Consider the following 26,406-nt stretch of genomic DNA (forward strand, 5'->3'; position numbering starts at 1 on the left):
ACAACCAGCCTCCACAAGCGTCAAGATGTGATATGGTAAGAAGTCCACATCGCCACCTATGAGACGTTCTTCCCTGAAAAATTGAACCTGAAAATAACTCAGGCTCCGGTCCTAAGTGGACTGGACCTGGTTTCTCCAAGGAGCCAGTGGCACAGAGAATGAAAGGGAGGGGAGAAAAGAGAGTGAAGGAGACTTCACAACCTACTGCAGGGTGTACTGGTGTGCAGCCTGATTCAGATCAGTGGTGAAAGCACATTCCTGGGTGATTAGAGACACTTGAATATGAACTTGTGTTTGGTATAAGATGGTATAAAGGAAGTCTTGTAAACTTAGTCAAATGTGACAATATGTGTGTGGTTACAGAGGAAACAACCTTTATCGATTAAAGATGCGGGCGAAAGTTTCTACAGGTAAGATGACAGGATGTTTGATATTTAATGTATTTTATAAAAAGAAAAAAAGGGGGGATGGGGAATAGATACAACAAGATTGGAAACTTTGAAAATGTTTGCATCTGGGTGATAGGTACAGCATTTTATTCTCTCTACTTTTGTAAGTAGTTTTAAATTTTCTGTAATGGAGAGAAGGAAAACAAAACATGTATCACTTTTATTCTGTATTTTTAAAGAGCAAACATTTTCTCTTAGTTTATAAGGAATTCTATTTTCAACACTGAATTATCTTTTTTGCAACAAACTACTAAGCAGTTAATGAAAGCACATAAATTCTGTGATCGGCCAGTGAGGATTTGGGCATGAAAATCACTTTGTCTCAACTTGGTAGCTGCCTCTTCATCACTTAGAGCAATATGGGACTCTTCCCAGTGCCCAGACACACTTGAACATTCTTTCTTGAAAATGTAAATATACACATCTAAGTGGCTAATTTTTCGTTTCTATTTAATAACAAATTCAAGAGAAATCCTATTTTATTGAAAAAGCTATCACTAAAATTATGTGTGATGAATCACCTCCCATGACTCTTCAAGGAAAAGGAAAAACAACATTTTTAATATCACATTTTTTCTCCCAGTGGAGAAAAATGAATATGCATATGTTACAGATGAGCGAGTTAGAGAGCTAAGTAGATTGGATTTGACTAAATATGCCCTTAAATTAATAAAGCCAGAGGGGTACCGTTGACTGCTTTTTTCTGTTGTTGTGAAGCGCCTGCTGTATTTTGAAGAGTAGCCCTTTGTGATGCAGATGTTGGAAAACAAATCCTTAGAACAGACAGAATCTCAAACAGTGAGGGCAAGACTGTCATGCTTTTCCTGATAACCTCTGAAATACTTTTTATTTTATTTTGAAGTAGCTCAGCCAGAAGTTCCCTCAAAAGAGGTAGCTGCCCACATCTGACTCTCAATTATTAGACATGCCGTTTAAAAAAAAGACAGCAGAACCCAAAAGGAAGCGTGACCACCAGAGGCTGTGTTCCTGTGAGGAGCGCCTTTGGGTGACGTGGGTCGTGGTCTGCTGCTTCTGCGAGGGCACCCGGGCCGGTGCCCAGCCAGCCGGGTCCTTCCTCTGGCCGCTGGGCGGACCCTGGAGCAGGGCAGCGCTGAGGGAGGGTCTTGTGCTGCTTTGCTTGGTGGTGAAAGGTCAGTAAGTATATGATGGGCGGAGGGCTCGTCTGTGAAGACGACTCCCCTTCCTTCCCTCCTCGTGACGGCAAAGGAGGGGCGGGTGCTGCCCTAGACCCCCCACCCGGTGCTTCTGCGGCTCGCAAGGTGGGGCAGGCACTGGGCCGGGAGGGCGACGTGCTTTTGCCAGAGCAGTGTGGCTGCTTCCTCCAGTCTCAGGGGGGAGCTGTCAGCGGGGCAGCTCCACCCCCCGGTGGGACACACCCTGGAGAAACACCGGGCTGTGGGGCACACAGTGGGAGCGGGCACGGACCCTCCAAGGGAGACTTCTCAAACCTTCCTGGAACCACAGAACGCTCTTCAAAGGCCCCCAAACTGGGACCACAGGGCCTGAGGTGGGCTGGCCTGGGATGGTGCCAGGAGCAGGTAGGCAGCGGGCCGCTGGGGCGTCCCCGTCCATCCTTTGGCATCCCGAGATGGGCACCTGACAGGCGTGTGTAACAGAGCTCACCGTGGGTCTCCAGGCAGCCACGCTTCAAGAGGCAGCCTCGCCTCCAGGGTGGGCAGGGGAGAGCAGCTCCAGGCCACCAGCCCTGCCCACCTGTCCCACCTCTGCCCCCGATACCCACTGGCCCTGCGGGGCTGCCTGGCTCAGTCTGAAAGCCGCTGATGCTGATGGAAAGCCTTCGCTCGAAGGTGGAGAAACCAAGCCCCGGAGAGGAGTGATGACGCCCTAGTGGAAACAAGCGTCCCAGATCAGCACACGGACCAAGTAGGAAGCCTCTGACCCCAGAGGGTCAGCTCAGCAAGCGGCCTTGGCGGGTGGCCGGAGTGGGCAGAGGCGGGGGACCGACCTGGACACAGAGTCTTTCCGTTGGGTGTCTCTCACCAGCACAGCCCTGGGCCCCGCAGGAAAGAAGGCAAACTGGCCCGGGCAGAGCCGGGAGGGCCAAGGCAGGTGTGGGCCGGAGGTGGAGGTGGAGCTTTGGGTGTCGTGCGGGGAGCCACGTAGAGTTCAATAATCACAGCTCTGGCTTTGGAAGCTCCTGTGAAGAGTCTAAAAGGGATCACGTGTCTAGGCTCCAAAGATGCTTGTTTAAGCCCTAATTCTGTTCCTGTCATTCTAACAAGGCTCAGGGCCCGTGGCCAGTGGGAAGGCCCCGGAGCTGGGCCCAGGCCTCCTGGTCTGGCTTGTGAGGCGAGAGGCGCCAGGTGCACCCCTCCTCCGATCCGGATCCAGGATCGGGGCAGGGTCCGTGGAGAGCAAGTCGTCAGGAGAGAGCGCGGCATTGACTCTGCACCCAGCGTGTGCGGGCGTTTTGTCTGCCTTCTCTCCAGTGGGGCAGGGTGTCATGACCCCCCCTTGCAAGAACCAGGATCAGACAGGAACCTGGCCATGGGGCGTGGTCGGCAAACCTTCATTCTGGGGAAAATGAGTCTCCCCGCTTGCCAGCTAGAGAGGCTGGGCCTCGGGGCCAAACACTTCAGCACGGCGCCGTCCCACCCCATCCCTGGGGGCACCCCTTGGGCGTGGCACAGAGGAGAGGCCTGTTCGGGGCTGTGGCACAGGCACCGCCGGGCATATCTCCCTGGGGGGCGTCGTCCCCCGCCTCTGGAGGAGGGGTGACTGGGCAGGGCAGCAGGGAGAGAGCCCTGCATCCGGAAGGGGTCAGGCCTGCAGAACCAGGCCCTTACTCTGAGCGGGCGCGCCCTTGTGCCGGGGTGTCCGGTGGGCACTTTATGCAGCTGTAGGAGGAGGCCCTGAACCAGCCGCAGGTGGCAGGTGGTCCCCACCCCGGAGTCAGACCTGGAAGGGCCCTGGGTGGGATTCCTGGGGAAGGCGTTGGGCTCCTGGGTTCCCGATGCAGGTCTGACTTGATTTTAGCTCAAAGAGACAGCTCGAGCCCATCGGATGTTTGTGTTGTGTTGAGTCATTTCATTCAATCTAATCACAGCCTTTCAGGCCGGCCACGGGCCTGCTTCATAGACAGGGAACGAGGCCCGGAGTTCAGGCGGGCAGTGAGCGGCCGCAGGGGAATTCCAGGGTGTTTCCTGGTTTGACCCAGGTCACCCTCAGATCTCATTTAAGCTACGACAAATTCTCTAGAAAACCAGACTTCTCCAGTGTGCTCTGAACTTAAATCGAGTTTTCCAGGAACACGGCCATCATAATTAGGGACGCCGTGCATTTATTCCTCATTGAACACAGAGCCGGGAGGCACTTCGTGAACCCTGTCTGGACGTGACCAGGAGGGCGGTGGCCACTCGGCCCAGCGCGCCCTGTGGTGGGACGGGGCAGCTCTAGGTCCCTCAGGATCGAGACCCCCGGTCAAAGGCCTGCTTTTCTATGAGGCACAGATAAGACACCAGCATGTCTGCCCAAGAGGGCCAGACACGGCCCTGCTCAAAAGGAAGAGAGTTTATCTGCAAGCACTTCATAGGAAAAGAATATAAATTATACCTATTATATGTATGGTCAGAAAATCTTTGCAGTTTGAAAGCCGTGTCCCGGATCTGCCATTTGTTCCCATTTCCTGCAATTTCCGTCCCTATTGTCAAGCTGCTCGGAGAGCCTGTCTCTCCCCTGCTCGCACATGGCCACACAGGCCCCGCTGAAACAGAATCACCAAGGCAGGAGGAGGTGGGGAGACCAAAGCTCTTCTAGAGTCGGGGGCACTGGGAGGCCTTCTCGGCCTTGACACCCGGGGAAAACCGGGGTCGCCTTGCCGGCCTCAGAGGGGAGGCCTGTGTCACTGGGCTGCAGAGAGCTGGCAACAGGCGGGCAGCACGAGGCGCCCTCGTGACGGGGCGTCTGCTTGTCCCGGGAGAGCAAGGCTGTGCCTTCCACTGGTCACTCCAGGAACGAGACCGAACGCATCCAGCAGGGACCAGGCGTCCAGCCGCCTCGCAGGCGCTCAGACGGCCCACAGCACAGCAAACGGGAAGACGGGCCCACAGGGGGGCAGGGCCTGTTTCCCAGGCGCCCTCACTTTCTGCCCGCTGCCCTGTCCTCAGCACCACTCGGTGACCCGGCACCAGGCCCCCCTCTGCTCTGCAGAGAGTTTTTCTTGCTGGACCTGCTTCTCTCCATTCTGTCCAGACAGAGGCAGGCCGGGGCCTGGGAGGGGGGTGTCCGCATCGCTGGTCCTTCCCAGAAATGCTTCTCCAGATGACGAGTGGCAAGTTGGGTTCAGGGCATGGACCCCATCGCCTGGATGGGGCCTGAGACCCTAAGTGGCCCCTGTCTTGTGAGGGTCACAGGGAGGCCTGGAGGACTCGGGTCCTCTGAGGCAGGCCTGTCCCCCGGGAGGGGCAGTGCGTCCAGCCAGGGTCAGTCCCTCCCTGGAGCAGGGTGAGCGAGCCCCAAGTGTCAGGAAAGCAATTGACCTGCTGCCATCACAGCCCGGGGGGACCGTGTTGGGGGTCGGCAGCTCTTCTCTCCAGAAGCACCTCCCGCCAGGCCAGCGCGTGGTCTGCCTGCCGCCATCCAGGTCTCCAGGGCAACAGAGGAGCAGAGGCCCAGAACCTGGGAGCCTCGCCGTCACCTTCCCAAACTGGAAACACGGCTGGAATCTCAGATCGTCGACATGGAGCTAAATCCCTCCAGCACCCGCGTTCTGCTGCCTTCCCATTTTCACTCTGCCCCGCCAAGTTTCCGAATTCATACCTTCAGTTTCTGGAAAATGTCATCCCGTTCCTACAGCCGATATCTTCAACCTCCCAGCCTTCAGCTTCCACTGAGGATTCCAGACTTTCATCAGAAACCCTCAGATGATTTCAGGGCCGGAAGCGGAGGGCTGGGGAGGCTGGTTGTCACTTGCTCTCATCGGCCACGCTCCACGGGGGCACAGGCTCTGTCCCCACCGTCCCCACCGCGCACAGGCCCCTCCCGCAGCGCAGGGCTTCCACCCTCACCTCAAGGAGGGCTCATACGCCCCAGGGGATCCTATTACAGTCCTTCGATAGGAAAGGAAAGCGAGGTCTCTCCTCTGGGCCTGGATGCAGAGGTCAACCTCGAACTGGACGCCTGACACGCATTCGGCACCCACTGGGTGGCGGCACTGGTCCAGACGCGGAGCTCACCACTGGAGGAAACTGGACCTCCAGCGAAGACCCCAAAAGGCTGTGCCAGATGCTGACCAGTGTGAGGGATGCAGTCCGGACACTGCCCTGGCCCTTGGAGGGGCTGAGGGCAAAAGTCAGCCAGCAGAGTGCAGAGCAGGCGGGGGCCTTCACTTCAGGGCCTCTGAGGCTGGTCATCCTGTGCAGTGTCCCCAGGGCCACGTGCTGAGACCAGGCCAGACACCGCTGCCTCCCCGGCGCCCTCCCCATCCCTAACCGCCGGGCGGTGGGCCAGTCAGTGCCCCAACGGCAGGCGCCCAGCACAGAGGCCAAAGCAAGCCGAGTCCTCGAAGCTGTTCTCTCCAGTAAACGCCATCTCCCACTTCCCACCGCGTCGTCCCCTGGGGCAGCAGCAGCCCCGGGATGAAGGCCCCCCGGGACAAAGCCCCCCCCGGTCCCGGGAACTGCGCTTTCCGTTTCCAGTCCCTCCTGCACCCCCTGACTCCCAGGCCAGCCTTGGGCAGTGGGTGGAGTGGGGGGTCACGCCCTCATGAACAGAGGCCCAAATTCAGGGTCAGAACCAAGTGCAACTTTGCAGATCGGTTAGCAGGATAACCAAGTCTCACGGGGCCTCTGACACTTGTGCTGTCACTGTCCCTGCCGAGGGCAAGGACCCCGCCAGCAAAGGGAAGTGACTGCCCGGGAGACGGGGTCGCTCTCGGGCCCCAGCCTCCCAGCTCTACTTTCTCCTGCAGATCTGGTCACCTTTGCAGCGGGGCTGTCCCCTTAGCTGCTTAAAGCCCACCCTCCCCCTCATGCCATCCTTCATGGTCCTGTCAATCATTCATCCAGCTCACTTCCATCTCCTTCTAGAAGGGAAGCCCCTCAAGGGCAGGACTATCTTTAGTTTTGATTTTTTTCCACTAAACCTCCAGCACCCAGCACTGTTCCTAACACGTAATAGGCATATGATATCTGTTGAGTGAATAAGTAATGAGTGTAGCCCTAATTGAATATAGTCTTATTAAAGCTTCTACAAACAAAAATTCACCACATGGTCACAGTGATTGCCTCTGGGTACTGGGGACGTCGGGGTTTGAAGGTTCTTCGTGTAACTCAACCAACCCGTGGATCTGTGAGGTCCCATTTCAAGAGAGAGTCATATTCAAAGACACCTGACAGGGACTTCCCTGGTGGTCCAGTGGTTAAGACTCCGTGCTTCCAATGCAGGGGGCGGGGTTTCGATCCCTGGTCAGGGAATTCAGATCCCACATGTGGCACGGCCAAAAAAAAACAAAACAAACAAACAAACAAAAAAACACACAGACACCTGACATACAAACAAACAAGAATAATTCCCAATTTTTACTTGGTTCGCAAAAGGACCTCTCTTACCCTGCAGTCTCCTTCCAAACTTCACTCAGCCCATGATACGTTTATTTGATAGACTCTGTGGATTTTCATGCCATCTGGGAGGAGAATGTCACGGGAGAGCCCTCAGGTAGGTGGGGGGCCGTGGACGGGGACTCAACCATGCTGTGGTTCCCAAGGACACCTGGGACCTTGTCCTTGGCAAGGACACCTGGTTTCCCTCCCATCAGGAGGGTTGTGAGCTAAGGCTTAAAATTAAGGTGCAATTCAGCCATGAGAAAGAATGACATTTTGCCATTTGCAGCAACATGGATGGACTTGGAGGGCATTATGCTAAGTGAAATAAGTCAGGCAGAGAAAGACAAATATTGTATGACATCACTTATATGTGGAATCTAAAAAATACAACAAACTAGTGAATGTAACAAAAAAGAAGCAGATTCACAGATATAAAGAACAAACTGGTGGTTACCACTGGGGAGGTGGGGGAGGGAGAGGTATGAACTATTAAGTATAAAATAAGCCACAAGAATATATTGTACAATACAGGGAATATAGCAAATATTTTATAATAACTATAAATGGAGTATAATCTTTAAAACTTGTGAATCGCTATATTGTACACCTGTAACTTATATAAATTGTATAGAACTATACTTCAATAAAAAAATAAATAAAAATATTACATGCAACAAACTACAGAAAAACATTAAGGTGCAACATTAGGTGCCTGACTGTGTGGTGAACCTGGCAGGGCCTCCAGGGGTCTGAGCTCAGGCTCTGTCCCCCACGCTGCTCCAGCGTGCTGCAGACTGACTGTGTGCCCGTCCGCAATTCATATGTTGAAGGCCTAACCCCCATGTGAAGGCATTAGGAGGTGGGGCCTTTGGGAGGTGATGAGGGCTGGACAAGGTCATGAGGGTGGGGCCCCATGGTGGGATTAGTGCCCTTATGAGAAGAGACAGCAGAACCTCATGTGAGGACACAGCGAGAAGGCGGCCGGCCATCTGCAGGCCAGGACGAGAGCTCCCACCAGAACCCGACCTGCTGGCACCTGTTCTCAGTCTATGACATTTTGTTACAGCAGCCGGAGCCAAGCAAGGGCCCAGACAGACAGTCCTCCTTGTTCAGGGACCAGGAGCAGAGGCTGCTCACCCCTGAGTACTGTCTTCAGTTCCCTGCCAGCCTCCAGAATTATGTAAACAAGGTCACCGTGTCCTTTGGAAAGGAGGGGGCCCCACCCTCCTGTCACAGCACAGCCCCCGGCATTCATTCCATTGCCCAGCACAGCCCATGTGGCCCTGCCTGCTGTGCAGCCCCTCCCTGGGCTGTGAGTGTACGTGACCGATGACTGCTGTCTGTCTGGTCTGCCCAGCATCCCGGGTTCAGCCTCCGCATAACCCCACAGAGGGGACCCCTCCTTCACCAACGAGCTGAGTAGAAGGTGATTGAACAGCGGCTGCCTGCCAGACGCTGGGCGAAGCCATCTGTGTCCCACAGAAGGACACTCCCGTCAGAGGACAGGCCTGTGGCCTCTGTGGGACGCGGCAGGAGATGGCTCAGGCCCCCACCTGCTGAGCCTGCAGACAGCCTGGGGCCCGGAAAGGGGCAGCAAAGTGAGAGAGGAGGTTAAGCCTTCTGCAGACCGACACCTCCGGGCTATCCATCGAGAACAGGAGTCTCCAAATAGAAGCCCCATTTCCCGAAAGGAGGCGGGGTCTCTTTAACCTCTCTGGAGTCCTGTAACCCCAGTGGGGCTCAGCCGCGGCCCGAGCTACAGAATGTGAGCCCCAGGGAAGCAGGAGGCTCTGGGCCCCAAAAGGAGTTGGGGTCAGCGGAGGTGACTGGCCGCAGATCACTTTTCACCCTCAAGCAGCTCCGGGTCAGCCTGGGGGGCGGTCCTCAGGAGAGTGCAGCAGAGAACCAGCCACGCTGCTATTCGCCAATCAATCAATAACTGTTATTTGCAAATCAGTATGATAGGCTGACCCCACGTAAGCTCCCGCAGGTCCCAGCCCGTGGGCGCTGCTGCAGGAGCCGCATAACAGACCCCTGAAGTGCCATCTGATCAGGTCCCCCTCGGGAGTGTGGCCCCCAGACCCCACGGTCTCCCACTCCTGCCAGGGGAGGGGAGACAGCCAGGCGGGCTGCTTAGCTGACCAACGGGAACAAAACGCTTTGGCTGAACTTGTCTCCTTTTGCTGGGCCCCTGAGCTTTGGCACCCCACCCTGCACGCAGCCCCCTGCTTGGGGCCCCCCAGGACGCAGCTGGCCTGGGGGAAACTCCCTGGATGGAGGGTCGGGTCATGCCTCCCGTGGTCTCACGTCCCCGTTCTTCCGGCCTGTTTGCCCCCGTCTCTCTAAAAGAAAACCTCTCTGTGCCTGACTCAGACGTGCCAACAGACTCATGGCCAGTGTTGTCCCTGAGAGTGGCCCCGATCCCCACCCTGTACTGTAATAGCCCCCCATGATCCTAAATCCCAGTTTGTTTCTCCTTTGACACCCACCAGCATCCACTGCAGAGAGGCTCACTTTGAGTGTCTGAGGGATGGAATTTCCACCCGGGAACGGGTGACCAGCAGCAGGAGCCAAGGCTGTGGTGCTGCAGCTGGGAGTTCAGGGCCAGGCAGACATGGTCAGACATCTGTGGGGCCGATGGACACCAGGGATTGGGGCTCCCACTCACCCTTACAGATGGGTCCCTGAAGCCAGCTGGACCTCGGGGCAGGATGGCGGCTTGTGTGCTTCTCATCCTGAGTCTCCTCAGGGTGCACCGTCGGGGGTGGCTGCAGCGGCTGATGAGTAGTTGGACTTGGCAGTGGGCAGCCCGTTCGTCTCCATGCTGAGCTCCCTCAGGGCTCACCATCGGGGCGGCTGTGATGTGATGGCTTGACGGTCGCAACATCCTTTGCTTACTGATGTGGCAGCAACATTTTAGTTCTTACTTCCCTCCTTCCTAACGTCCACCCTCCTCCTCTTCCCCCTCTCTTCCTTCCCTCCTAATCGCCCCTCAATTATAAACAATCGCTCCTGAATGAGTTTGTCCGACATCACCTAGAGGGAAACAAGGATATAATTTACAGCAGATTTCTCATCTGAAAGCAGGGAGGCCAGAAAGAATGGGCACGTTTTCCAAAAAAGAACTGTCAGTTGCAAATTCTACGCCCAGTGAAGCTATCTTGCAGGAATAAAGCAGAAATAAAGGAATTCTGTGAAGAAGGGACATTAAGAGCACCTGGTGATTGAGCTAGTGGACCTCCGTGGACAGAAGAAATGAAAAATAACCAGAGTCTCCTGCCATGTACAAAAATTCACTCAAAAGTGGTCACAGACGCAACATGGAAAACTATAAAACTTTTGGAAAACAACACAGGAAAGTCTCAGGGATCTAGGCGAGGTGAAGAATTCTTAGACCTGACACAAAAGCACAACCCATAAAAGACAAAACGTGATAAAATCGGGACTCATGAAAATTAAAAACCTTTGCTCTGTGAAGCCCCTGAGAGAATGAAAAGACACACTATGGTCTGGTAGACCGTCTGACAACAGACTCAGATCTGAGATAAATAAAGGAGCCTCAAATCTCAATAGTCAAAAACGTGCAAAACACGCAAACAGATATTTCACCAAAAAGATACACAGATGAGCTCACGAAGAACATCTGACGCTGTTAGTCACTAAGGGAATGAAAATTACGACCACAGTGAAATATCACCTCACACCTTCTAGCACAACTGAAACAAAGAGTGGGGGCAGCACCAAGGGGGGATGAGTTGGGAGACTGGGGTTGACATATACACACTACTATATATAAAACAGATAACTAATAAGGACCTGCTGTAGAGCACAGGGAACTCTACCCAATACTCCGTAATAACCTATATGGGGAAAGAATCTGAAAAAGAGTGGATACATGTACATGTATAACTGATTCACTCTGCTGTACCCCTGAAACTAACACAACATTGTAAATCAACTCTACTTCCATATAAAATGAAAATTAAATTTTAAAAAGTGGGGACAGCGCCAAAGGCTGTCAGGAGCCGCACTGCCTTCCCGAGTTCATGCTCGTGTCTGTCCTTCTCTACGGCCGCCCAGCTGAGCTTTGAAGACAAAAATCAAAGTGCGTGGCCACTCGGCTGAAGTCCCTCCAGTGCCCTCCCGTTGTCCTGAGTCGATGAGGAGAGAATGTCGTGTCGGACTGATGAAGCAGATGTCCGGCATCTCTGGGCTGCGGGTGGCAGGTAGGCAGATGGTGGTGGGGACAGCGCCCGGGGCATGAGCCTTGGGGACACGGGTGAGGCTGCCATGTCTGAGCCAAGAGGTGACTCAGGACAGTGGGGCTGGGACGTGAAGAGGGAGGCAAGGCCGGGGAGGCTGACCCGCTCGTCCCACTCGGGTTCAGTCCGTGCATCACTCCTGTGCTCACATAAGGGGAAGATGAGAGTGCAGGCGGCTCTTTCAGGGGCACAGAGTAAATGATGACACAATATTTTCCTGTCTCTCAAAATTGTTTAATTGGCAATGACTTCCGTCTTGGAGAACCAGCACCTCCTGCCGGGGCTTGGGGGAGGCGATGAGACAGGAGCGCACGGCCTTCCTGGCCTCTCCGTGGGCCCCATGCCTCCACCTTCTCCCGTGGTCCCTCAAAACCAGCCGCTGGGGGCTCCCAGGAGCGTCCACTACCCAGCTGTCCTTGGGGCAACTCTCGCCCCTCCGCCCCCTCGCTGCTCCGCGGGGCGCAGGGACCCCGGCCGCCATCCCTGCACAGTCCTCGCCCCGCCCACTGGCCCCGCCGCTCCAGCGATGGACGGCGCAGAGGACCACCTCTCTCCAGGTCGCCGCCTCCACGGAGGCCTCCTGGACACGGGGACATTTCTCCGCCTGCCTTCCAAGTCTCTCCTGGGCCCTGTTCCCAACACAGAGATGGGTGTTCTCCCCAGATTCCATCCTCACCCCCACCCCGGCTCAGAAGCCGCCCTCGCAAGGTCAGACACACCCACGGGGGAGACCCCCAGCCCCTCCGCACTCCCGGGGCGCCCGGGACCCTCAGACTCAGCGCGTACACGCGCCCACACGTCCTCTGGCCGCCTGCGCTGTCCATCCCCTCGCCCTCCTGCCCCGTTCCTCTCTGGGGCTGCCATCCTCTCTCACCGGCCATCTGTCATGGCTGAGAACTGGTCCTTTGTGTCCCCCGGGTGCTGGAGGGAAGAACGCCCAGAGACGCGCGTCTGTCTCCACGTGGCGCTGCCCGCTTCTCCCTGCTGGAGGAGTGGAGTCCTGAGCGCCCCTGCCCCTCGCGCGCCCCTGCCCCTCGCGCGCCCCTCCCCATCCCTGCCCGCTGTCTCGTCCGCAGCTCCCTCCTCCCTCAGCCAGGGGAGGGGTCTGGGGTGGGGAGGGGCAGGAGGCAGGAGGCAGCTCCTCACTGGAGCCTCTGCTGCCCTGATCTCTCCTGCAGGAAGTTTCCTTGCTTCCCACTCACGACGGGCCGTGAGCCCCGACTCCGGTGCCACGGGGCTTGTACCTCACCCCCTGGACACTCAGCTCCAGGGCCGTCTCGTCAGGCTGCTGTCCCCACGGTTCAAACACTGATCCAGACGCTGCTGTGAAGGTACCTGGCAGGTTGGTTAGCACCAGCCATCAGCATCTTTGAGTAATGGTCAACCTCAATAACGCAGGTGGGCCTCGCCCAATCAGTTGAAGGCTTTAAGGAAAAACCCGGAGGTTTCCTGGAGAAACAGGGAATTCTGCCTCAAGGCTGCGGCATCAAGTCCTGCCCGAATTTCCAGCCTGCTGCCTGCTCCATGGACTTCAGCCCTGCCAGCCGCCAATCCTTAAAGCTTAAAACATATTCTCTCTTCTATTGGTTGGGTCTCTCTGGGAACTCACGGTTGATTCATTCCACAGGTAGAACCTGGGCTACTGCTCAGAGTCAGGTGTGGGGATGCAGCAGAAAACAGTGTAAACCCCCTGCCCCAGAGGAAACAGGAGTAAAGGGTAAACAGAGCCCGTGGGTTAGAAGGTGATTGGCCGGGAGAAAGACAGGAGAGAGGGCAGTGGGGTAGGGGGCACAGCTGAGGGGGGGACAGCTGCCCTGTAACTGCAGCCCCCCTGCAGGGTGCCTGTACACAGGGAGGTGACAGGTGTACAAGGACAGGAGCCAGGGAAGTAGTGGGCCCAACGGCGGGATGCATTCCCCCAACCAGACTCGGCAGCGGGAAACCGGGGGGGTCTTCTGTCCCCTCTATTCCTGGGCCTCACCCATTAGGGCAACTCTGCAGCATAGTAACTCAAAAGGACCCCCGGAGACTGTTAAGTCCAGCCTGGTTACAATCTAGGCGCAGGGGGTGATTGTCTCCGCAGAGCCCAGGGGTCCCGGTGTGGGCAGACACAGCTGGAGGCGCCCCCGCGCTCTCTGCTGCCTGAGCCACGCGTGGCTGCAGCACAGGTGGGACGGAGCGGGGTGCGTGGCAGGGACGTGAGCCCTCCTGCAGCGGCAGCAGGCGGGGGGCAGGTGTGTGCACCAGGGAACCACACCTGGGGTCCCGGGGTCGAGGGCACGCTTCATCTCACGGGCTCCCGCCACGCGGGACTCTGCCGGCTGGGCCTGGTGATAACTCATGCTTTTCCTAATAACCGCCGGTTTAATACGCGTTCCCTGCGTGTCACACCACCCACCAGCCGCGGGACAGCCCCTCTGAGAGCAGGGCTGGGGGAGAGCATACACCCACGGGGGCGGCTGAGTGCCCACAAGGAGGACGCCACGTTTGCAGCGAACACAGAGATTACCTGCCCAAGACAGGCCATCAAGCCTTCCGTTTTCAAAGGGATTTGTCAGTCCGGGTGGGTCGCCACGAGCGGGTTTAAGTAAGTGCCCACTTGTGGGAGCCCTTCCGTGAACCTGGCTATTCGCTACTCCCTCAAACACAATAATTCCGTGTTCCCGATGGCTGGCTAAATATACGTCCTTCGCTCTTTGAGGAAGTACCAGATAGCTGACTCATAGGTCCTGATACCGTGCTCCAGAAAGCACTTGTTACGAGCTTTTTCACAGCTTCCCGGCTGTGCGCCGGACCATTCTGGCTCCTTGCTGAGTGAGGAGTGAGTTTAGAGCATCGCCTCCAAACCGCAGCGCTGGGGCCCGAGGTGAGTCCCGCTCGGGCCGCCTCCCAGACCCGCCTGGGCCCTGTGCTCCCGTCCGCGGGCCGGACTCAGAGGGGCTGGCTGCTGGGGTTCGGCTCCTCCCCACACGTTGGAGGAAGCCACCCTCTGCCGTCCCCAAGGGGGGGTCATGCGGCCGGGTTCCCGGTCAGCCCTGCGCCCCACACCCCAGCTGGGCACACCCCCTCCTCCCCTCCAGGAGTTGATGGGTGACCGCACTTCACAGCCACGTGACCTCGACCAAGGCTCTCTCTCTGAACCCCTCCTTTCTCATCTACAATAGGGTGCTCCTGCCTAACAGGGCAGTCGGAGGGTCCAAAGACGCAGAATTTGGGAGTAGATGTGGCTTGGAGACCTTCAGGAGGCCGTCCAAGCACAGAACTTTCTGAGCAGGTGTGCACACGCTGAGGTCTTGAGACCACGCTGCACCCACACACCCAAGTTGGGGGCCGGGAGACCCGGGACCCCGCTCTCCGCGAGGGACAGCCTGCCTGCCGCGGGATCCCCTCTGGGCTGCGGGCTCCCCGCCCTGCACAGGTGTGCTCTGGCCCCTCTGCTCCCGCGTGCCCTCCCCCTGGATGCAGGCTCGTGCCCTGAGTGCGTGGACGGCATCAGGCCCCCTCCTCCCTCCCCTCCCCTCCCCTCCCCTCCCCTCCTGGGTGAGCCCTGTGGCCCCTCTTGCCTCCACGGGGCCCTGCTGGCTCCAATCCTGTCTGCTCCAACCTGCAGTGGATTGTAAGTGCTCCTTGGTGTTTCCGAGGATTTTCCTAGACTATTCTAGAATACCGCTCCCAGAAAATGACCCCGAAGATGAGCAAAGTATTGGGCTTCCTTTCTGTGTTGCTCTGACCTCTGTGCTGATCCACGGTGTAGACACGCAGACACACCCGCGGGTCCCCGAGTCCACACCCGCCAAGGTCCGCGGCCCGTCCCGAGGGACAGGGGGTGGGCGGGGCAGGAGCGGGGCAGGGGTCCCAGCAGGCGCACTGCCCGAGACACCCACAGCTGCCCCATGCCCCCCCTTGTCCCCCGACAGTGACAGCCAGAGCGCGACACGCGCGTCCACCCCCAGGGCCTCCGCCCCTGCCGCTCGCCTGGAATGTCCTCCTCCCAGGGCTCAGGGTCTCTGCTCCGGAGATGTCCCAGCCCCCGCTCTGTCCTGCAGCCCCGCGGGCACAGCCACACCGGCCATCCAGCTCGCCTCCGGTTTGAGTTTCCTGGGGCGGCGGTGATGACGCACCAGGCTGGCTTCAAGCCATAGCGTGGAGGACAGAGTCCCGTTCACGGCGCTGGCAGGGCTGGTCCCTCCCGAGGCTGCGGAGGGGAATGTCCTGCTCCTCGCCCAGCCCCTGGGGGCTCTGCCACCCTGGCACCAGCCCACCTCTGCTGCGCCATCACTTGGCTTCTCCCTGTTTCTCTCTGTGTCCTCTCCGTCCCCTTACATGACACCAGTCGTTGGACTCAGGGCCCGCCCTAAATGCAGAAGGCTCTTGTCAATCTCCTTAAATAATCACATCTGCAAAGACCCTTTTTCCAAATAAGGCCACACTCACAAGCCCCAGGTGGACACATCTTTTGGGGGCCACCCCACACCCACTACAACCATTTTCCAGCAGGCGGGGTCTCTGCACAGACCTCTCCCTCCCGGATCTCCAAGCGCCCAAACCAGCATCTGGAACACAGCAGGCACCCAGTGAGCGTGTGTTCACTCACTGAGTGTAAAGTAAGTAAAATGAGAAGGGTGGCCCGAGGACTGCACGCAGCCTCTCAAGCCCTCCGTCCTGGGGGAGCACAGCCACCCTCGCCCGGCCTCCCGGAGACAGTCGGGGCCGGCAGCTCCTGAACAGGGTTTCGGCCAAATCATAGGCGTGGTGCTCAGCTCGGAATTTTTATTTTTATTAAATACCTATCTTTATATTTGGAAAGCACAGTAAACAAAACCTCAAGTATCCTTTTACCATTAAACGCCAAGGATTCGATTCATATGCTTGATTCCAGTCCCTAGTTTTGTACATTTTTATGTGGTTGAAATAAGTGCATATGCGTTCTTTCGCGTTCTGTTTTTCTTTTAACAGTTTAAAAACTGTTTTCCAAGAACCACGAATGTCCACGCAGTCACCACTTTGACGGAAGCGAGATATTTCTTGCTTTGCCATCGGCACGGTTTCCAGGGCGCTGGTCAGAGGAAGGTGGGTGGGTTTCTTTGTGCATTTGGCTGTTTTAGACAACGAAGCTGTGAATCCTTTTGTAAAGCAGGTCTTTCTTGGGGACGTGTTTCCAAAAGTGAGACTCTCTGGTCAGAGTATATCATAGATTGCATAATCCATTTATCCAACGGTCATTTTTCAGGCTCACACCGTGAATGTCAGCACCCTCCACTCTAGAAGCTTCCTGAGGTGGGGCAGACAGGCCTGTGGACAAAGGGCTGCGGCCCCGAGTGACCTGAGGTTCCGACAAGGGCCCGTCCAGGTGGAGGCAGCACCGTGGCCCCTGCCGAGGTGGAGCCGGGCAGGACCAGGAGCCCGGGTGGGGTGGGGACGGGGGGCCGCAGAGCTGGGGGTCCATCTCGTCCTCACTCCTTCGAGGCTGACAGCAAATCTGGGAGCCACGCTCCCCCCCACAGTCAGGCCCAGTCTTCCCCATCTGGATTGGGCACTTCTGACACTGGCCAGAGATCCTCCAAGCTCTTCCACGTCTACCCGGGATTTCCCGCTTCTTATGGTTTCCTGAGGGAGCCCAGGGCCCTGCGGAGACGTCGTCAGGGGGAAAGAGGCCTCAGCCAGGCCTGGGGGAGCACAGGCAGGGCGGCTGGTCCTCGGGGGGCCGTGGGGCCTGGGGCGGCCGCCTCGGTGCTGACCCTTCATCTCTGATGTGCTGCCAAAGGGCCCCTCCCTGGCCCGCACCGGTCCTCACAGTGCTGGTGCGCGGGGAGTCCTGCAAACTCTTGCGTGAAAATGTCTCGGGTCTGTGGATGCTATGTCGGGGGAACATCCCGAATGTCAGCAAAATAGGGACATTCGTTCCCCAAAACCGCGGGCAAGAGAGAGGCACCGGGAGGACACCTTTCCTGGGACAAGCGGCTGTCACACTAAGATGGTCTCATGTTCATTTTTTAAGTGAATTAACAGTCCAGAAGGCTGGGAGTCCCCCTTGGCACTACTCCTCTCCTGCCCGGGCCGGGGGGGTGGGCACAGGGGTTCCCGCCTCTGAACCCCTGGGCCTGAGCACCCTCGTGTGGATGTCACACGCCTCCTTCCCTGGAGACTCCTTCCCCCCTAAGCCTCCCTGGGTGCGCACTCAAGGGGCCTGCCTGCCCTTCCAGCAGCGCCGCAAGCGTGAATCAGAGCGAACCAAAGCCACCCAAACACATTTAGTGAAAGGACTGGAAGTAACCCAAGGGAAGAGTCCTTCCTAATGTGCACACTGCCCTGTGTCATTGGGTAGGAACATTGATACAGGCGGTCCCCAACTTAGGATGGTTCAACTTCTGAGTTTTTGACTTTACGATGGTGTGAAAGTGATTCGGGTTCAGTAGAAACCGTACTTTGAATTTTGGGTTTTGCATTTCTTTTGGGCAGTGGTATGTGGTCCGATCCCCTCTCGTGATGCCGGGGCAGTGCATCTCCCTGTCGGCCCCGTCATCATCAGGTGAACAACTGATACACTGACAGCCGTTCTGTTTTTCACTCTCAGGACAGTGTTCAATAAATCACATGAGACAGTCAGCCCTTTACTGTGAAATAGGCTTGGTGTTCAATGGTTTTGCCTGATTGTAGGCTGACGTAGGTGTTCTGAGCACCTTTAAGGTAGGAGGTTAAGCTGGGATGGTCAGTAGGTCAGGGGTATTAAGTGCATTTTCAACTGACGATATTTTCAACATAGGATGGGCTTATCAGGACATAACCTCGTTGAAAGTTGAGCGAGATCTGTGATTCACGGCAGAATAAGAGAAAGGAACTGCTCGCAGCTCTATCCCAAGACCCCCCGGTCCCGCTGGCCAACGGGACCCCAGGGGCTGGTTCGGGGCAGGTTAACTGCTCAGCTCTTTGTTGCATACTTGCTGACAAACGCTTTTGTCTCCACCACTGAGCTCACTGGCCTTCAACATCTTCCCACAAAGTCAGGGGTGACATCAGCAGGCACGTCCTGACCCGGAGGAGACCCCTGCCACCTTCAGAAACGTCCTGGAAACCGCCCGTGATTAAGGAAGCTGTCAATACCTGCTCACCCGGGGCCCAGCAGAGCTGACCAGGCAGCGGGCTGTGTGGTTATCAAAATGCTGACTGTGGATCCAGCCGTTATTCTTCTGTTCAAGAGCGCTTGTGAGGATGTGGGAGGGTGATGGAGAGGGGGAAAGAAGGGGGGGAAGGAAGAACAGAGACAGTCAGTTAGGACGATTTTGCTGACAGTAAGCACAATCCCCTACACACACCGACTTAAACAGGAAAGCTCCAGAACCCAGGATCTCCCACGTCCCTACTGGTTTCCTCAAGGCTACAAGACATGGAGACGTGGAGAAGTCCAGGGGCAGGGGATGGGCATCTCGTCTGGTGCCTCCTTCTTAAAAGTGATGAACTCTTTTCTAGAAGCCTCAGCAGCCCTCCCCTCCTGCCTCATGGGCCAGAGCCGGGTCACGTGCCCCCTCTCGGTGAATCAGGAGTGGAGGGAACAGCGTGCCTCATTCCTGGCTCAAACTCCAGGGTGAAGGCGTGGACACGGGAAGGACACGGAGGCTCAGCCAGCAGGGTCTACCTCGAGATGATCTCCGCTCAGCTGAGATTTACAAAAGTGTCAGTAATATGCAAACTCCAACCCATTAACTTTATTTTTTTGCCACTCAGTTTTTTAACAACTTTACAGAGGCATAACTTACATACCATAAAATTCACCCATTTTAAGTGCACAACTTAACACTTTTTCATCCATTGACAGAGTTGTGCAACAGTCACTGCAATCCAACGTTAGAACATTCCCACGACCCCAAGGGACCCCTCCGGCTCACTGGCCATCATTCCTCACCCCCATCCGCCCAGCCCCTGGCAACCAGTAATCTACTTTCTGCTTTCCTGGCTTTGAAATTCTGAACATTTCAAATAAAGGGAATCATGAAATACATGATCATTTTCTGAGTGGCTTTATCCATTCAGTATCATGGTTTCAAGGTTCATCCACATTGTAGCATGTTATCAGGGCTTCATTCCTTTTTATGGCCAAATAGTATTCCATTGTGTGAATAGACCACGTTCTGATGGACATTAGGCTTGTCTCCATGTTTTGGCTATTGTGAATAGAGCTGCTGTGAACATCCCTATACAAGGGTTTGTGTGGACGTGTGTTTTCATTTCTCTCGAGTATGAACCTAGGAGTGGAACCGCCAGGTCACGGGTGACTCTGTGTTTACAAAACAGCTGCCTGTTTACACTCCCAGCAGCCGTGCACGAGGGCTCCAGCTTCTCCACGTCCTTGCCAACGCTTGTTACTGTCTGATTTTTTTCTACAGCCACTGACTTTCATTGTAGCAAACTGTTTGTGACACACCTCGCAGCTGCTCACGGCTCCCTGATTCAGCAGGCTGTCCCCGTGGGACCCACTAGGTCATGGTTAAGGCCCTGGAGAGCAGCCTCTACTTCACCTCGTTTTCACACCAGATCCCCAGTACCTGTTTGAGTTGTTGGGACGGAGCTGCTGCAAACACGACCAGCCAGGCTGGCCGCCCAAGATCTTCAGCCGTCAACCATGAGGGCAGATAAATCAGACCCAGTGCTGGCCTGTCGCCGCTAAAGAGTTGATGGGGTCACAAGCGGTCGTGCATGTCCTATGGCTCATCTAACGGGTCGACTGCTCCCCATTTGGCCAGAGGCTGTATAAATAATGCAGGAAGGGACCCTGCGTTTGTGTGTGGAGGATGCGTCCCCTCCCTGTGCCCTCCGCTCCGAGCAGGTGCTGAGTTGGGTCCCGCCGAGCTGCAGGGACGAGCTGCCAGGAGAGGACAAGGGGGCGTTGGCCAGGCCGGGTTCCAGCTTGGCAGGCCTGCGAGGTCGAACCACTAAACCGGAGTGGCTGGGGGGAGACTGGGCTGCCCCAGGCCTGCGGGCAGGGATGCAGGAGTGTTGACTGGCAAGTGCGCCCAGTAAACACACACGGAGTAACGAGGGCAGTGGGGTCTCTCGCCCACCATCTGGTTCCTGTTCAACCATAAAGTTGGGAGAAACATTGCTTGGTGGAGGGACATCACACAGGTGATGCCATGTGCCCAGACGGGGAGGATTTGGGTGCCCTGTACCCAGTTAGGGTCCCGGCAGACAGCACCCATCCTCCCTGGGGGTGCTGAGTGGGAAGAGAGGCAGCTGTCTTAGGCTCCACAGGGTCTCAGCTGGGCGGGCCATACCCACCCCGGCGTCTTCCCGCAACTTTCCAAGGAGGTGACTTATTCAGCCCACCCCCCAGGGCGGCTGCTGAAACAGCTGTGGGTTTCGCGGGGAGCAGGCAGCAGGGCTCTGTGGAGGGAAAGGAGCACGAATACCCACCAGCAAAGCTCACGCGACCAGGAAGTGATGGTGCCATGCTCAGCGCAGCTCCCCGGGGTTCGCTTATCCCAAGGTTTCCATCGTTGCTTAAAGCACTTCTGCTCTTGCCACACTTTTGTGTGTGTATTTTTAAGAAAAATCTCATTTTTTTGGTAAAAATTATGCAAGTTCATTATAAAGGATTCTAGCCGTGCAGAAACACTCAAGAAATGGTAGGAGATGTTTGTAATGTGCACAGTTTCTACAATAGAAAAGGATTTTCTCCATGTCAGCGAGAAAGGGACAGCTCTCCCAGCCAGAAAGGGGCCAAGAACGCAGCAGGCGACTTGGGAGAAATCCGAGCTCGGGCCAAAGCAAGACCCTAACGGATGAGCCCACGGGAAATCGTGCGTCGAAACCAGGGCTCTTCACGGAGAAACAGTCAGGGAGGGGGGCAAGCCCGACGTGTGAGGGGTGTGGGCAGGGGCTGGGGAGCAGCCTGCATTGCAACGTGCAAACAGAGCCGCTGGGAGCCTGAGAACGGATCTGAGCGGCCCGCCCGGCAGAGGGCTGGCTCCTGGACGCGCTGGAAGTGGGTTCTGCTTCACGCGATGGAGGCTCTACCACCCAGAACAAGGTCAGCAGGCCTTTCCTGTGTTGTAAAGGTCCATCTCTGCCCAACAGAAGTGCCAGTGAATGAGAGGCAGCTGTGTTCCAATAAAGCTTTATTTACAAAAACAGATGATGAGTCGGCCCACGGGCCACAGTTAGCTGAGCCCTGATCTAGAACATCGCCCATCCCCAGGGCCAGGGAAGAGAGTATGGAGCACACAGTTCTCATCGGGGGTCTCCTCTGCTTTGGAGATGTCGTGTCACCTCTACTCCCGGCCCAGAGACCTGAAGGAGTCATCCGCTGCCACCTGGCTGTCAGGCACCCGGAGGGAGGAGAGAACAGACACTGGCGAGGACCAGCAATACCCGCCCATCAGTGAGCTCCTCCTTTGACATGTTTCCCAAAGAAACACTTCCATGGCTCCCTGAGGAGTCAGGGGTCCCCTCAGGGGACAAGATGATTTTTAGAAAGAAAGTCATGTCCCTCAATGGAGAGATATAAAAAGGAACACATCAGAGATTTTATTCTATTCATTGTAGGAATAGGACTGACGTTACAACTGGTTCAGAGAGAATCCAAAGACCAGACACTGATGGACCCGGATTTAAAGGGACAAGGACAGGGCTTCCCTGGTGGCGCAGTGGTTGAGAGTCTGCCTGCCAATGCAGGGGACACGGGTTCGAGCCCTGGTCTGGGAAGATCCCACATGCCACGGAGCAACTAGGCCCGTGAGCCACAACTACTGAGCCTGCGCGTCTGGAGCTTGTGCTCCGCAGCAAGAGAGGCCGTGATAGTGAGAGGCCCGCGCACCGCGATGAAGAGTGGCCCCCGCTTGCCACAACTAGAGAAAGCCCTCGCACAGAAACGAAGACCGAACACAGCCAAAAATAAATAAATTTAAAAAAAAACTTATCAAAATTGGTGAATTAAAAAAAAAAAAAAAAGAGACAAGGACACTGTGCGAGGAGGTACTGGTTAGCGTCCACGGGTGGCGCAGGGCTTGCCCGTCTATAAGGAGTATTGTGTGCTCATCAGTCACCCACGCCCCACAGAGCTGGAAAACAGCCCAAACCCCACGACAGACAGTAACCTTGACCGTGTTCTCTAGACAACGTACAGTTTAATGTTGAAGTGGGAACGTTCTCCACACCTGCGGGGTTGTCCTCACAGCGCTGCCTGAGTGTCCGTCCCTGTAGAAGGTACGACACCACCGAATCCCACAGGGCAGTTAGGGATGACCAGCCAGGTGCACACGGCATCAAGATGGATCTTTAAGACATAGCGGTGGGCAAAACATACAAGCCGCAGAAGGAGCTGTAGATCCCATAGACATGCGTGTGCATTAAAATGCATGCACACAAAACAACACATCAGGCAAGAACACACACAAACAGCACAGATGTACTAAGCACAGGAGCCCCGCTGCCTCTGTCAGGGGCGAGACGGGGGACGTAAACACATCAGCAAACGAACGAGGAGGGGCTGCTGTTGCCCAATTATGACGACGCGCCAGGAACTGAGAGCCTGGTCATCTCAATCCTTGGTGTCAGATGTCCCTCCATGCCATCTACACAACAAAAACACATAAGGAAGGAGGAAAACAGGCCAAGGTTTTCTCTTCAGCAAAACCACCATTAACATAAGTGAACATGATACTTTCAAGTGCGTACAAATAGAAGGATAGCTACACTTTTATAAAATGGAATCTTGCTATAGGTGCTACCTCAAAGTATATTTAATTTCATTTAATGTTAGGTTTAACATAATAGAAGTAAAACTAGTGCATTTTCTAAACTTGAAATATTTCTGCACCACAACAGTCTGTACCTTTGATTTTAAAAATCCCTTGAAATGAAAAAAAAAACAAAACCACGAAAACTGGTTTTGCATTTTGAAAGATCACATCATGTACACACACATGTACACATGTGTGCACACACACCCACACGTGTACACCCCATATGTGTACATATACCCCACTACACATGTGTACACAGGCATACACACACATAACACATATGTGCACTCCACACATACACACACACATACCCCCATAGGCACACCTTTTCAGTTCCTTTTGCTGGAAGCTCCACTTCAAGAGCACCAATTATCCTTATGTTGGATTGTCTTGTCTATTCTTAATGTGAATTAGGTTTACAAAGTTCTTAATAAAAACCTATTTAACTTACTTCATTTACTGGGTCATCTAAACCAGGCTGGGTGACCCCCTGCACCTGGAGCTTCTGAGTCAATATGGTCTGCCTGAGAATCTGCATTTATAACAGAGTTGCTGGCACCGTTGGTCCAGGGACCACACTCTGAGAACACTGCTTTTCGTCCACCGCTTGATTTCAGCCTTGTCTGTTTTGCTCCTTGCTCTCTGTAATTCATTTATGGGTTCTTTATTGATACTGTTTGGTTTTCAAGTTGTTTTCTGAGGTCTGGAACCTTATTTTCATTTCTTAGCCTTTTGTATATTTTTGATGCTTATCTTATGAGTCCGTGTTCTTATCAAACTATTCTCTCAGCCAGAGCATGGAAGGAGGCTTCGTTCTGTTCCCTAGCTATGTGTTTCCTAAGTTGGGTGTGTAGTCATCTTTGCAGGCTATGACCCTGTCCTGTGCACTGAGTCACTTATTTTCCCATGGTTGTCTGCACACAGCCTGGTCACCCCACCCCTTTCCATCTTGATCAAGCCTGAGCGACTGTGTCCAAGTGTCCCACTGCATCTTTAACCCTTGTCCCTCCAAGCCTGGCAATGATTTGTTTTCCCATCGGAGGCACAGATGTTTGTGTTCTGGACGGCTTGGGACGCTTGAGGGGTTGGTGGCGGAAGGAAGGTCTCCACGACCTGGGAGGGGTGTTGTTAGAAGCCCGGCCTTGCTTCCTCCTGAAATCCCGTGAAATGTCCTGGACTCACAGTGGGAGGGCAGCGCGGCCAGTCCCAGGTCCCAGGCCACTCCCATGGCCGGTGTGCCTGGAGCCTCCCCTTCCCCCAGGGAGGGTCAGCCCACAGCCTCCCCCATTTCTGCTATGCCACAACCTCCTAGAGTCCGTACGCACAGACGATCCAGGGTCCCCAGCCCCCGGTCACCAGCCGGCGTGGCTCCCAGGCAGGACGGCGGGCCCGGGCGCCAACTGGTCTGCGCCTCGGCTCTGCTGTGAACCGCCCCCCTCCTTCCTCAGCGCCCTGTGTCTGAAGTTTACGGCCTTGCTTGTTTTTTGCTGGGATTCTTTTTCTAATTTGTCGTAATTGTTTCCTTTCTATTCGTTCAGGGCCTGGGGGCAGGAGCCTCTGCCTCATCTGCTATCTTTGACCTTTTTTTTGAACGTTCACAAGCAGGGACAAGTCTTAGCCCCATAAGAGCATATCTGACTTGGGGATGCTGGGAATGTCCCCGAGAAGGGAAAACTTAGTGCTTTAGGGCCACGACTGGAGCGCAATTCAGGTCAAAAGAGCAAAAAGTAATATCAAGACCGAGAAGGGAGACGTCCCCCAGGCAGGTTCCGCATCTGACGATGTCCTCCCAGGCGGGACTCGGGCTCCTTAGAAAGCGAGGCGCTTCCCAGACGCCCCGCGGCTGTCGAAGCCTGAGGTGGGCGGGCTGTGCGACCAGGGTGCCAGGCCGGGCCTCAGACACCGCGGGTGCCCGCCGCCCCTGCACGGCCGCCCCGCTCCTACCCCGCCCTCCTCTTGCGCTCCTGCCCCCTCGGGACCTCACCACCCACTCCCTGCAGCCGCGCTGACTTTCCAGACGCAGGACCGGTCGCTCCCCGCTCCTGGGTACTGACTCCAGAGCTCCCCTGCTCGCCCGCCCTCCCCACCTCGGCCCACTTCCGGGACCCTGGCCCATCTGTACACGGCCCCCCACCCCTCGCTGCTCCGGCCTCTCAAGAGTGATTGTCAGGGCTCTGTGTGCGACCTTCCACTCGGGCCCCTTCCCCCCCTGCCCTGTCACATCCTCATCCCCCGCAGGCGGCCAGGGGGCCTTCCCACCTCCCTCAGTGCTGACCCCTCCTGCAGAGTGCCTGGCACCCACTGGAGCTTTATAAAGGTGGGTGAGCGAGTGGGGGCAGGTGAGCGTGGGAGCCTGGAGCTCCCGCCTCCTCACGTCAGGGCCGGACCTCAGCACGCAAGTGCTCGGGGCAAAGCGCTGAGGTCAGCCCTAGCCGGCCACCGCCGCCGGGGGACCTCAGACTCAGGTGCCCTGCTCCTGCGTCCCTGTGCATTGCGGGTCCTCCCCCGGCATCCTGAGGGTCTGCGGCCACCCAGACTGGTCCTCCCGAGGACACAGAGCACGGATCCAGACCCAGGCTGCTGATACAGGCTGGACAACCCCTGCCTGGCACTGCGGTCCTCCTACTAGGAGCCCCAGGCCAGACCTGAAAGGACCCATGGACGCTGAGGCCTTTCCCATCACTCGACGTAGCGGGAGAGCACCCCACGGGGTGGCGGGGTGGGCCTCTGCCCCCCGCTGGGGACCCCTGAGTGCAGTCCCAGAGGGTGGAGACTCCGAAGCCCCAGGCTGTCAGACTTGCTGTCGGCGAGCCCACGGGGATGGGTTTTCTCTCCTGTGTTAATTCAGCCCTGGCCTAGACAAGCCAGGGAGGTGGGGCTCCCGCCACGCTGGTTTGGGAGGTTTGGGAGTGTTTTTCTTCACGGGAAGTAGCAGCCTGGATCAAAAAAATGATTTGCAATTCAATAGAAGCTGGGGTCTTCCTGGGAAACAAGATCAAACTCCGGGAGCGTGGCTCCAAGGCCCCCTGGCAGCGCTCGCGATGGTGTCCCTGGTCTGGGCTGAGCCCCATCCCGGCCTCCCACCCGCCAGCCTGCTCCCCAGGCCCACGGGCCGCACTGAGCTTGGAGGGAAATGGTCTGCCGGCTGCTACTGACTCCAGGAGCCGACAGTAAAACGAGGCCGGGGTCTCTGGCGCACCCACCCCCAGCCCTCCACCCACCCAGAGCCTTGTCAGAGCACAGGCGTGGCCGTGAGACCCCGGGAACCTGCCGACAGCTGAAGCCCGCGGAGCCCTCGAGGCGCCTTCCCCTTGGAGATCAGGAGGGTGGCCAGGCCCTGCCCTGCCCTTGAAGACGCTGACTCGGGAATCTG

This window comes from Balaenoptera musculus, chromosome 7 (assembly GCF_009873245.2).
Source record: "Balaenoptera musculus isolate JJ_BM4_2016_0621 chromosome 7, mBalMus1.pri.v3, whole genome shotgun sequence".
NCBI lineage: Eukaryota > Metazoa > Chordata > Mammalia > Artiodactyla > Balaenopteridae > Balaenoptera > Balaenoptera musculus.